A 12,425-nucleotide genomic window follows, 5' to 3' on the forward strand; every position below is an offset into this window, starting at 1 on the left:
TTTTCTTTATTATGTAATTTTTTTTTAATGAATGTACTTTTTTTAAAAATGAAATTAATATGTCTCGTAAATTTAATTCCGTAATTTATCATAAATTTAATTCCGTAAGTTTAGTTGTTTTTGAATTTTTTTTTATTGCGGCTAGCCTATTTGCTTAAAATGATGATGTGGCAGGTGGAATTTTAGTGCTGATGACGTGGCAGGAGAGAGAGTGGCAAGCCTGTGGCTGGCCTAAAGCGATTGGAGATGCTCTAAAGTTGCCAAAGTTCTGATTTTAGTATTATTTTTTTTCCCTTTTCAAATGGAAAAGCTTATTCGTGGTTCAACTATTGCCCCTTCTCGCAATGAAAATGCATTCAACATTTATTTTATTATGGGATAGGGTTCTTCATTAAATGTACTCCATAATGCAATATCATATTTGACCCAAGGGAATGGAAATTTTTCTCTAGTAAAAGAAGGATTTTGAATGGATAAATGAAATTCCCTATGGCCTATGGATAAGTGAAAGAGCAGGTTTTCGGTGTTGTGTTATATGCAGATGTGTATCCAACTGATCAGGATGAAAATCCCTACCTAGTTGAGTCGTTGACACGACAACCTAAACCTGGTATCAATAAAATTCCTCAACCCACTTCTACTGGCTAGTTTAGTGGAGGTAAGGGTCGAATCCCACAGAGATGGACACGTTAGGACAATCGTGGTAAAAATCTGGAAGGTTTTGGTTAGTTACCACGATTAGGTTGAGGTTCTACTTAGACAGGAATTAAATGTGGTACTCTACTGACTGATGGACGTGAAAGTGATCGACATGTGGCTGTGTACGTGAAAATGGGGGACAAGGTGTTTTGGAGACATGTGGAAAGTAGAACTGTCACGCCCGCATTTTCTAAGGATAGAAAACATGGTGAATCGCGACTAGGAGGGTTAAAGAAGCGGGGAAGAAAGGGGGAAACTACAAAACTCGACCATAGCTCAAAATAAATGGGAATAGCTTAAATAAAATCAGAGTATTATCTCAACAATTAACAACTCAAAAGAATATTATCTCAACAATACCCGAACTCAAAGAAGACAACAACCCAGCGGAAGCATTTCGAGAGTAGAATACTGCTATGTATGAAGACACAACATATTCTGAACATTTGATAAACATTCGTCACTTTTATGCTCAACAACCACTGCGCTCGTCACAGCTCAACCTGCACATAGGGAAAACAAATGCAGGGCTGAGTACTTGATGTATTCAGTGAACATATGCCAAAATAATTTTATAAAACAGTTATGTCATGCCGCCATTGAGTGAATCTCGGGTTTTACTTTAAAATGTCGAGAAACACTAAAATCATTTCAAGCACAAACTTTCGTCTCATCACAAATGTTTTTCCACACCATTTCAAAAACACAACCATCTCTCTTTTATTATTTAAGAAACTGCCATATTTGTTCTTTAGGGTGCCGTGTAAGGCCACTTTCCACGAGCACGAAAACCAGCCAACCCATTCGATGACTCACAGTCCTCATCATGTACACTAGTCCAAGTAGGGACGCACCCTTTCTAGGACCCAAATTCGATTTAACTCAAAGTAGGGACTCACTCCCCACTAAGCAATCATCAACATCATCATCTTAACAACCTCAATATCATCAACCTCAACATCAACAACCTCAACAACGTGTGAACGAGAGTATGGCCACAACTCGATCACCGGACCGGCCGACACAAAAGACGGCTCACAATCCCCAATGGTGTACACTAGCCTGAGTAGGGACTCACTCCCTAGTCAAACCCGAATTCGATTTCAATAGGTCTAGTAGGGACCACTCCCTTGCTAAACAAACAGATATGCATTTCTCAAAACAAAAACATGGCATGATATACCCTTTGCAAAGTCCATTTTTCTCATAAAACGTAGTTGAATCATTTTTCTGTCAAGGTCGAACATCATCTCACATCACATCAACAAGTCAAGCAATTCACAATATCACTCAATAAATCAACACATATACTATCACATAACATCACTTTCACTTTAATCATATATCACCTCATCATGGAATAAAACTAATAATAATTGCAGTCTCAGTTAAAAGGAATTTCGTCACATAAAATGATGCTCGAATCGATATATTAAAACTAAAGCTCTTGAAAGTATTTAGTTTGAAAGCTCACCTCGTTCGTTTAAAGCCTTAACTTGTGTTCCCTTCCGTTCTCAAAAAGTGTGCGTGAAGTCACCCGCTGATTTAATGTACTCCGGCTCAATCTTCCATTCAATTAATTTGGCCCAAACCAAATTTACTCCAATCCATCTCCTTAATTAAAGCAAAAGGCCCAAATATTTAAATTAATTCATTTGCACAAAACATTAAACAAAACAAGCCCAAATCTTCTTCAATATTTTCTCTACCTTGCGACTTACGTGAAATCCCAAAGTGGGATTGAAGTTCCCAAAATTTCTTTTCTTTTTTCTCTTTCCCAGCGGCAGCGCCGCCTCTCTCTTCCTCCCATCGGAGAGAAATTCGTCGCTTGCGTGCGACAATGCCTCGCTGCACCCGTCTCTGCTCTAGCCGTCTCTCTCTGTACATCACCTCAATTCAGTCGCCTCTGTTGGAAAGGAAAAATATGTAAGTAAGGAAAAGATTAATTATGGGTTTAAGATTGTAGAATCATGGTAATTAGGGAATAAATATTAGGGCAAATCTTGCCATCTTTATGTAATTCTTTGCATACTTAAGAGAGAGGCATGTATACGATAATTACAATTGAGTTGAATGAATACAATACCGATCTTTCAACTTGGTACCAGAGCAAAGGCTCAGAAAAATATCATCATAGCCTAGAAACCTTTCTCGGCCAAGAAGGCGAACCTGCAATCTACACCAAAAATGTCAGACAGCGAGGAGGAACCGAAACCAGACAATATTGAGGATGGACGATTAAAGATGAGCAAGAATGTTACTCTAGCCGTTAAACTTAACGGGACGAATTACTCCATGTGGAAACGGTTGATGAGAATAGCAATTGTAGGGAGGCGGGCATACCAATATATCACCGGTACACCGCCTCCACCGGAACCAGGAATGCGAGGCTACTCAAGTTGGGAGGAAGCCGATATGATCGTATTCTCATGGATCATTGACAACATTGAGACTGAAATCGTTGTCGATTTCGCACACCATCAGACTGCACAGGCTTTACGGGAGAGCCTACAAACCACTTTTGAAAGCACGACAGATCCATATTTGTTGTATGATTTGGAGGAGAAGGCAGGCAGGGTCGTCCAAGGAGAACAGGGGCTCGAGACGTATTGGCGACAACTTCACGGAGTTTGGATCGAGATCGACCGGAGCCAATATCAACCGGTCGACTGCTGCGACAAGGGAATCAGCCAACTCCGAACATATGTAGGAACCAGACGCCTATTCAAATTTCTGACAGGACTCAACCCGATATACGACGGAATCCGGAGGGACATTCTCAAAGAGGTCCCGTTGCCCTCAGCCGAGACCGCGTACGGGATGGTGAAAAGAGAAGCCGCACGACGCAAGATGATGCCGGCAACAGACCCTGACCACCACCAGACCGGCGCAATCAACGGCGACTCATCATCGGGCCAAATTGGACTCGGATTCGCCGTCCGAAACCAACCTCAACAACGGCCGAACCAGCCACCACCGCGAGCCACCGCACAACCACCCAACCGCCGAGGATTCAAACCCGACAAATTAAAGATGTGGTGCTCACACTGTGGAAAGAACAAACATACCAGAGAAACGTGCTTTCTCCTCGTCGGGTTCCCGGAGTGGTGGGATGAGAATCAAAAGGCAAAGGCGCGGTTGGCAATCGGGATGGAGGATGGAGGCGGTGGACTATTTCCGCAAGATGCGGGCAACCGGGAGGTCGCCGTCGCCCGTGGGAAAGCAGGGGACATCGCCCAGCAGCAAGGCGGAGGCAGCAGAGCCGGCGGGGCAGCCGGAATTGGGGAGGCAGCTTTCGCCGAGAGAAAAGGAGGCGGCTCAATTGGAGATATGGGATTAGGGTTGACAAATCCTAATCCCCAATTTAATTTTCTATTTTGTCCTCCAAGTTCGATTGATGCTAAAAAAACACCCCACTGCATGAGTCATTTTTATTATAGCCCCTGTAGTTCTAAGAGTATTCAATCTGAGCCCTAGAAATAATGAATTTCGAGATAAAACCCCTAAATTAGCTGAAAATACTTTCCTTAGCCCAAATCGTTTTGCACCTTTGGAGAATATCCCGATTGCTTGTATTGCCTAAAGTAGAACCAATTCTAAGGAAAGTGGATGGATTTTTTATTGTGGGGCAACTGATACTATGTCCTATGATAGAGATGATTTTTCTCAATTTGATGGAGCGAAAAAAAGTCATATACAAACTGCTGATGGGGAATTAACTGTTGTGAATGGGAGTGGAACCATCGAAATTTCTCCAACCTTAAAACTAAAAGTTGCCTATATGTGCCCAAATTATCCCATAAACTCATGTCTATCAGCCATATTACGAAAGAATTAAACTGTACATTACTGATGCATCCAAATTTCTGCGTATTACAGGATATCAGGACGAGGAGGATAAATGGGCGTGGCACTGAGCGTCAAGGTCTCTATTATGTGGATGAGATTGCTCAACAAGGTGGCACCGCAATGCTTGCTCACGGATCTGCAAACCGGGAAGCTTGGTTGTGGCACCGCAGATTGGGGCATCCATCCTCGGGTTATTTTAAATTGCTTTTTCCAAAGTTTTCTCATTTTAAGGATATTACTTGTGAGTCTTGCGTTTTGGCAAAAAGCCACAGACAATCCTTGAGATCACGCGATACTCGTGTTAAGACTATTTTTTCCTTAGTACATGCGGATGTTTGGGGTCCCGCTCCTATTATTGGTGATCATGGATTTAAATATTTCCTTTTATTTGTGGACGATTGCACTAGATTAACTTGGGTATATTTTTTAAACCATAAATCTGACGTATTTGAAAAATTTACTCACTTTTTTACTTTGATCTAGACACAATTCCAAACCGGTATCAAAATCCTTAGATCCGACAATGGTAGGGAATTTGTTAGTAAAGAAATGACAGATTTTTTTAAGGAAAATGGATTAGTTCATCAAACTACTTGTCCTTACACACCTGAACAAAATGGGGTAGCTGAGAGAAAGAATAGGGTAATCCTAGAGATCACAAGAGCCCTGTTTTTCGACTCAGGAGTCCCTAAGTTTCTGTGGCCCAAAGCTGGTTCTACTGCTGTCTATCTAATTAATCATCTGCCCACTAAAATATTAGGTATGAAAACTCATCTACAGGTTCTTTCATCCTTAACTGATATTCCTACACCTTTCACTCTTCCGCTCAAAATCTTTGGTTGTTCTGTTTATGTGCATGTGCCAAAACGTGAAAGAGCTAAATTTTCTGCATGTGCAATAAAATGTGTTTTCTTGGGGTATGGGATAAATCAGAAAGGTTATCGATGCTATCACCCGGGGTCTAGAAAAATTATAACAACCATGAATTGTAATTTTCTAGAGAGTGTATATTTTTATACCAAACCTCGGGGTCAGGGGGAGAATCCTGGTAAGGGGGAGTGTGAAATAATTCGACCCCTCAATTTGTCGGTGCCACACCCAAACATCTCGACCGCGGAACTAACAGAGCAAGCTAGTGCCCCCGCCGAGCCAGTCATGTCTGCTGTAGAGCCTCCTCAAACGTCTACGCCCGAATCTTCTCCTCCAGTGATATCTGAGGTAATTCCTGAAACTAGCTCAGATAATACAGTTCTTACCCCTGACGAGTCTAGTGTAGATGAGAGTGAGAATGCAGCAATTGATGGTGATACTGGCCGTTATATGCTTCCTTCGAGGATCACTCGTGGCATCCTGGCAAAGAGATACAGTCCTGAAAGGATTAGCAAAAGCAGATATTCTATGGCAAACCTGGCCAAGGCCAATCTAACTGAAATGGCTAGGGCATTTGAAGCAGCTCTTTATGAGGAGGAGGAAATTCCATACACGGTCGAGGAGGCCATGAAAACGCCTCATTGGAGGGAAGCAATGCTGGTAAAGATGCGAGCCCTACTAAAGAGTAATACATGGGAGGTCTGTCTGAAACCTGATGGAGTTCGAACCGTGGGGTGTAGATGGGTCTTCACCATCAAGCGGAGACCGGATGGATCGATTGAAAGGTACAAGGCGAGACTGGTAGCCAAAGGCTATACTCAAACCTATGGAGTTGACTACGCAGAGACATTCTCACCTGTAGCCAAGATGAGTACTATTCGAGTGCTGTTCTCGATAGCAGCGGCCAGGGAATGGCCACTCCATCAGTTCGACGTAACTAATGCGTTCTTACATGGGGAACTAAAGAAGCCTATCTATATGGAAGCACCTCCTGGATTTATTGGGGAATTCGAAGGAGGGAAGATTTGCAAACTGAAACGAACACTGTATAGGCTGAAACAGTCGCCTAGAGCTTGGTTTGGGAGGTTTACAGAGGTAATGAAGAAGTGTGGGTAAAAGCAAAGCAACTCTGATCATACATTGTTTCTAAAAAGGAGAGAAGGGAAGATTACATGTCTGATCATCTATGTAGATGATATGATCCTCACTGGGGATGACAAAGAGGAAATGGACCGACTAAAGAAGAGTTTGTTTGCAGAATTTGAGATGAAGGACTTAGGGCTACTAAAATACTTTCTGGGTATAGAAGTGCTAAGATCGAAGAAGGGGATCTTTATTAGTCAGAAAAAGTATGTTCTTGATTTACTGACTGAAACGGGACTACTAGAATGCAAGCCAGTCGACACACCTATGGTCCAGAACCATGGTCTACAATTGTAGAATGAGCTGAGGCTACTCACCGCACTCGATATCAGCGTCTATTTGGAAAATTGATATACATCTCCCACACTAGACCCGACATAGCTTATGCAGTTAGAGTAGTTAGTCAGTTCATGCATGCACCTCAAGTGGCTCACTGGGAAGCAGCACTGAGGATTGTTCGATATCTAAAGGGGACAGCGGGCCATGGAATTCTATTTGAGAATCATGGACACTTGGAGATTCATGGGTTTACCGATGCTGACTGGGCGGGAAATCCAAATGACAGAAAATCAACCGCTGGTTATTTCACCTTTGTAGGGGGAAATCTTGTCACATGGCGGAGCAAGAAGCAAAAGGTAGTGGCCCTATCAAGCGCTGAAGCAGAATTCCGAGGAATCAAGAGTGGATTGACAGAGATTCTATGGTTGAAGAAGTTGATGACCGAGCTGGATTTTAACTCGGGAAAATCATGTAAATTGTTCTGCGATAATAAGGCGGCAATAAGTATATCTGAAAATCCAGTCCAACATGATCGGACAAAGCATGTCGAGGTGGATCGACACTTCATCAAAGATAATATAGAAGCCAAGATAGTAGAACTCCCGTTTGTGAGATCTGAAGATCAGCTGGCAGATATTCTTACGAAAGCTGTCGATGCAAGAAGCTTCCGTGAGGTATTGGGCAAGTTAAGAATGGGGAATCCCGTTACTTAACTTGAGGGGGAGTGTTGGAAAGGAAAAATATGTAAGTAAGGAAAAGATTAATTATGGGTTTAAGATTGTAGAATCATGGTAATTAGGGAATAAATATTAGGGCAAATCTTGCCATCTTTATGTAATTATTTGCCTACTTAAGAGAGAGGCATGTATACGATAATTACAATTGAGTTGAATGAATACAATACCGATCTTTCAACAGCCTCCCATCGCGCGACCTGGTGGGGCTCCATCATCGCCATCTGCCATTGCCGCCGCTGCTGCCACAGTTTCTCCGTCACCGTCGGGCTCAATCACAGCAGTTGCAGTCAGCCACCATCAGCCTATCTTTCTCTCGGACTTCTCGACGCCGCAAAGGTCGTCGGCTCCCCGTTTTACTCGGTTGGGCAGCCCCAAAAAAAACAGCACCGCTGCCCAACTTCTCCAAATTGCAGCGCCGTCGCCGATGCTTTCATATTCTCGGCCGGTGATACGCCCGGATTTTGCACTGTTTTAAGGCCATTATTTGGTCCGTTTTTGTTATCAAAATCACTCTACATGTCCATTATTTGCATATTCTATACATTTTGGTATTTTGACGTGTTTTGTGAGAAATGTGCATATTTGAGCCGAAAAGGGGAGTAAAAACGCATAGTCCGGAAATCTGGAGTCAGACGGCGACCGGCGACCGCCGCGAAGTTGTACGGCGACCGCCGGCGCCCGGCGGTCAGAGTTATGTGGCGGCCCGCCTCGGAAATTTACGCTAGGAGAAGAGTCTCGCCCGGCGACCGCCGGAGGACATGTGGCGGTCCGCCACCGAAGGGTCAGAGTCTCTGGACTCCAACGCGGCGACCGCCGGCCAAGGTGCGGCGGCCCGCCGGAGAAAGGCGGCGAATCCGACCAGCCCTAGATTTGCTCCAAGATTTACCAAATTGTGAAGATCTTTTCCTTCTATGATGAGGAATAATCTTCCCCTATAAATAGGACCTCAAGCTTCATCAAAAGAGAATTTTTTTTCCGACACACAACGAGAACACATTCATAGAGATCAAAAGCTAGAGTACTTCAATTGTGCAAGGAGTTGAAGAAGGATTTCAAGAACATCAAGAACGACAAGGATTCAACCTACGGGTTTTATTTGCTTTAGTTTTATGTTCAAATTGCTTTCCCTTCAATCTATGTTTTTAGTTTATTCAGTCATGTGTAACTAAACTCATAGGATTCTAGGGATGTGTTAGTAGCAACTTTGGTTATACAATTCCGTTTTCTATTTAATATCCGTTTTGTTTTTACTTTGTTTCTTCCCTAATTTAATCATGATGCTTCATAATTGAGTGACACAATTATGTATGATTCAATACAACTTGCTTCATAACTGTGACAGAGAGTTCTAGCGAGTTAGATCCACTTAGTAGACACTACAGTTAGCTTCCTTTAAAACGGCACTGTTAATTGAGAGTGAGGACTTTTCAAGGGTCTTAGGAGCTTTTTGGAGTTACGTGTTAGGATTGACAACCCTAATGTTAGTAATCAACGTTTGTATCGCATGAGCATAAGCTAGGTGACTCGTCCTTTCAAAGTATTAACTGTGCTAGGGTATTGTAGTTTGGAATTTGTATAACCATAAAGCGAAAGCACATCCCTGGAATTTCCCTTATCTCTATACTTTTCTCTCCGTGATTTGCTTGTTTTTAGTTGTTTACTGTTTTTAATATTTACTGTTTTCAAAAAGTTATAAAAAATTCTTGTTTCTCCAGATAGTAATTGAGTTCTAGTAGAAGATAGACACTTTGTGTACCTCTTCCCCGTGTTCGATACCCGGTACTAACCTTTTGCTATACTATACCTACTCTGTATACTTGCAGGTATTTATAGTGCAAATAAAAAGTGCATCAAGTTTTTGGCGCCGTTGCCGGGGAAGACAATTCACTTTGGAGTGATATCTTCAAACGGATAATTTTACTACTTTGGATATTACTGCTTTCAATTTTTATTTTGTTTTATTTTTTTATTTTTATTTTATTTTCATTTTTATTTTATTTTTATTTTTATTTTTTTTAGTTTCTGCAGGTTGTGCAGATTTACGTATCTTGTGGAGAAAATAAGATGGCGGAGCCTACCAACCACGATCTTATCATCGCCCTCCGAAAGGAGGTGGAAGAGATGCGAGCAGAGAGAGCTCGGGCAAAAGCTGAAAAAGAAAAACGAGCAAGGGAGGTAGTTCCAGTCTTGAATATGTTTAGTCATGGTAACATTGTGGACATTCCTGCAGGTCCGCGGATAGAGGCCAATAACTTCAAGTTGGGGATACCCTTAATCAATAGGGTTGAACAAAATGCCTTCGCAGGAAGAGATAATGAGGACGCGAATCGACATCTCACCAAGTTTGTGGAAATAGCTAATACAATCAAGATCAATGGTGTTGATGATGATATTGTGAGGGTAAGACTTTTTCCCTTTTCCTTAACTGATGCTGCTAAAGAATGGTATGATTGTCTGTCTACAGATAAAACCACCAATTGGAAGGATCTAGTGGTACTCTTTCTCGACAAGTACTACCCGCCTGGCACCATCCTTAAGCTTTAAGTGTGAGATTTTTCAATTCATGCAAGGATCCGATGAGCCTCTATATGAAGCTCTCGCACGTTTCAAAACTCTCCTCAGCAAATGCCCGAACCATGGTTTTGGAATAGACCATCAGGTAGGAATCCTTTATAATGGGTTTAACGAAAAAATCTCTAGTTTATTGGATTCAGGGGCGAATGGGGGATTCTTGAGGAAAGGAGGAGTTGCTGCTATGGAGGTGATAGAGGAATTAGCTACCAACAGTCGGGGTTGGTCCAAAGAGAAGCACAAAGCTGAAAGGCTAGATGCAGTGAAGAGACCATGTGGGAATGAGACATCTCAAGAATTGGCATCCATCAGAGCAAGACTTGAAAAATTAGAAGCTACAGGCAAAGAGGGGAATGTCATCAAAGATGTTAAATATGTCCAAAATGGGGGGTTCAATGTGAGCAAAGAAAAAGGAGTGGAGCCACCTACCAATGGAGAAAAATATGAGATGGGCATCCAAAAGATCTTGGAGGTGATGCTTGAGGATAGAAGAAACAATGAGGCCAGGATTGGATTTATAGAGGAGAGAGTGAACAACCTCGAGCAAGGAATAAGTACAATTACCACTGCCGTCATGAACATTCAAACTCTAATGGACCAAGTCCACAAGAAACTTGAAGAAGACAAGGGAAAGGCAGCAGCACGAGTGGCGGACATAAACAAGAAGTGGGTCGCAAAGCAGAAAAAGGATGAAGGCAGCACCTCCGGAACGAAATTTGAGGACTGCCCGACACCCAGCGGACCGCCGCACACCCCGCGGCGGGGCCGCCACCGAGCGAGCAGGATCGTCCACTAAGCAGGAGCTCGTGCGGCACAACGGGATTGTACTCCCTTTTCAGCCAAAGAGGAAGTTCAAGCTTGAAGAGCAGTTCAAGCAATTCCTTAACATGTTTTGCAAGGTCCATACTAACATTCCACTTGTTGAATCGTTGCAGGAGATACCAAAGTATGCAAAGCTACTAAGGGAGGCGGTAATGAGGAAGAAAAAGCCGACTAAAGCCGACCTTAAGCTACCGCATCATTGCAAGCGAGATCATCCAAAAGGAAAGGGCAGTGAAGCAAAGAGATCCGGGCCAGTTCATCATTAGGTGCCGAATTGGAGAAGGAAAAGTTGATAAGGCCCTCTGTGATTTGGGAGCAAGCATCAACATCATGCCGCTGAAGTACTATGAAAAGCTCAACATCGGGCCGCTCAAGACCTCGGATGTGACCATAAGGTTGGCCGATAACACGGCCATCAAAACGGTGGGTATGATTGAGGATGTCTTGGTGAAGGTAGACGATTTCATCTTTCCTGCCGACTTCATTATTCTTGATATGAAAGTAGACAAGAATGTACCTCTAATCTTAGGCAGAGATTTTCTAGCCACATGCAAAGCTCTTATTGATGTAGGTAGAGGAGAAATCACAATAAGTGACCATGGAGGAAAGTCGACCTACAACATCGAAAGCGCGATGCTTAAGTATGAAGAGGCGAAACAAGCTAAGATGAAGCATGATTGCAGGGAGGTCATGGTGACCGATTTGTCAAAGCCTTATGATCCATTTGGAGGGGAAGATCATTCTAACCCTACTATTTTCATTGTTAACACTTTACCTCAAGCTCCTAAAAAGGGCGAGTCTAATCCTACTAAGCCTATATTGCAGGAAAAGCCCAAGAAAAAGAAGAGGAAGAAGACTCCACCTCAAAATGACCCTGAAATCTACGTGATCAAAACCTCGAATGGAAACTTCAAATGGTGGAAGAAAGTTCTCAACAAGTTGGTTCCATTCGCGGTGGCAGAGACTAAGATTGTTGGTACAAAGGCATCCCAAAGGAATCCTCACGATGGGGGATAACTCATGAGCTTCAAAGAACGTCAAGCTAAAGACGAAAAATAAGCGCTTGTTGGGAGGCAACCCAACCATTTTTGAAAATTTTGGTTTAAGTTTTTAAATATCTTTTTGGTTTTGGTTTATTTTGTGCTTTGCAAAAAATTTTCGCAGGTTCGACCTCTTCCGTGGCGACCGGCGCAAGCTGCGGCGGTTCGCCACCTGAACGCTGGGAAATCATCTTTGACGTGCGGCGACCGCCCGAACAGGCTGCGGCGGACCGCCACCCGGGCACAATTTTCCAGCGCGATTTTTCGAAATTCTTCGAATTTTCGCCCCGCTCAACCTCTACGCGAAATTTTTCAGGGTACGTTTTTGTTTTCAGTAGTATACTCACGTCCCTACCGACTTCTACAAACTTATTTTACACTTTGTTGTAAATAAGTTTGGGGGGATGAAGTGGTG

The sequence above is a fragment of the Salvia hispanica genome, chromosome 3 (genome assembly GCF_023119035.1).
Source record: "Salvia hispanica cultivar TCC Black 2014 chromosome 3, UniMelb_Shisp_WGS_1.0, whole genome shotgun sequence".
Lineage (NCBI taxonomy): Eukaryota > Viridiplantae > Streptophyta > Magnoliopsida > Lamiales > Lamiaceae > Salvia > Salvia hispanica.